General features: G+C 35.4%; 1 non-coding gene across 1 annotated transcript; it reads right to left on the bottom strand.

The window, feature by feature from the left end:
• Positions 1 to 363: 363 nt before the first annotated feature.
• Positions 364 to 504, bottom strand: LOC119421158. Its single transcript, XR_005187343.1, has one exon. It is a non-coding gene; the product is annotated as a U4 spliceosomal RNA (small nuclear RNA).
• Positions 505 to 1838: the final 1334 nt, after the last annotated feature.

Genomic DNA, 1838 nt, shown 5'->3' with positions numbered 1-1838 from the left:
GTTATATTACGAATAACATATTGACATTTGCCATCTTCACATCATTGCATTCAGTTTTTATTCACTATTTGTTTAGTGTCCCAACTTTTTTGGAATCCGGTTTGTAGATGTTTTTGTTACTCTTTTTGCCATCTTATTTTTAAAAACAATATGCCTTTGTATAACTATTGTTGTCACTGTTGTCCATTGTTGTCATCATTCTTTGTTGAAATCAGGTCGCTCTTGTAAATGAGTCCTTGAGGCTCAATGGGATTTACCTGCCTACAGTAAATAAAGGTTAAATGAAACCAACTATTCATCATCTGGTACAGAAGAATTGACCACTAGTTGAACGGTGCTGGTTTCTTTCAACAAACTGTTCAGTTTTTGTTTAGACTGTCAAAAATTGCCGTTGCTGACTGTGTTTACAGTCATCAAGGCAGGGTATTGGGTAAAGTTTTCAACTAGCAATAATCACACCTCGGATCAACCTCACAGACTACGATACTGCCACTGCGCAGAGATGACGAGACAAGATTCAGGACAGACGAGTCACTGGTACGAGTCCCTCTCTGTCATGGTTTGAGCACAGAGAGGCTGCTTGAACCTTGTTCAACCATTTAAAAGATAAAGAACAACATATTATTAAAGGAAGAAAAAGAAAACTATCAGCACTTCACATCTACACAGGAATATAGACAGGAAGAACTCAGTGATATAAAACAGAAATATTTATGCTGTATGTCAGCTATAAGTTTCTTAATTTATACTTTGTTAGTATTCGGTGCACAAAGGTGTCAACTTTTTCCTCCCCCTGCAGGTTGAGGTTGTGTCTTTTGAAAACAGTCTGGTCTAATAAATAAATTAGTAATCAATTCATAGAAACGAACGACCCCCCACCCCCACCATAACCCAAGACAATAAAAACATTAATTCTAACAGGCTAAAATTTACTGACAGGTACACAGCTTTGTAGATTGGGGTTTTATTTAATTTTAAGTAGTACTTATTCAATACTCCAGATTAAAGACAAAAAAAGATTAAATCATGTCATCTAGACCAGTTTACGGGAGAAACATTTCATCCCCCATCCAGAGGACTTCCTCAGTCTACGGCCTGCCAACCAGATGTGTCCTGTATGTAGCCTTCACTACTGTGTTTGTGTGGAATCTCAGATGTCGACTTTTAACACGTGCAAAACACACCCATCCAAAACAATCAATCATCATGAACAAAAGTCAAATGTTTTAGGACAGATGACCAACTTGCTACTCACAGAAACAGCCTGAGGACGAAATCCTCTGGATGGGGGACAAAACGTTTCTCAATTAAAGAAACTGGTCCAGATGACATGATTTAACCTTTTGTTGTTATCTAACTGGATGATTAGGTTACAAAAATTAATAATCCAGATTATCAAAGTTAAATGGGAGTTAGATGTTTTTCTGATTTATTTAAAAAAAAACTTATAATGTCCATAAACCTGACATTGATTTCAAAAAGTATTTAAATCTATGACCAACAAGGATTTCTTTGTCAAATCAAACCGTTGAAATCGGCCTCAGATCTTCTTTCATGAATTTTGATGTTTCATAGATTTTTATATATTTGTAGTGAACTAGGCCTGAAGGTCAAAACCTTGACCTAAGGACCATATGGGACAGAACTTGTCATTTCATTGATTTGCATCCAGAAATACAGGTTGACCCATCCTGAGACTTTCTTTCTTGAATTAATCAAGTAAAAGAAGACTACTTTCTATTATCATTACCATTTTACAAATGTTTGATAATCAAATTGTGTTAGTTCAAACAATGTTTAAATGTTGAAGTGAACTACTCATTTTATTAACTGTGAAA

This window comes from Nematolebias whitei, chromosome 1 (assembly GCF_014905685.2).
Source record: "Nematolebias whitei isolate Nwh7 chromosome 1, NemWhi1, whole genome shotgun sequence".
Classification (NCBI taxonomy): Eukaryota; Metazoa; Chordata; class Actinopteri; order Cyprinodontiformes; family Rivulidae; genus Nematolebias; species Nematolebias whitei.
Note: the sequence above shows the minus strand (reverse complement) of the source record. Positions and strands in the feature narration are given on the sequence as shown.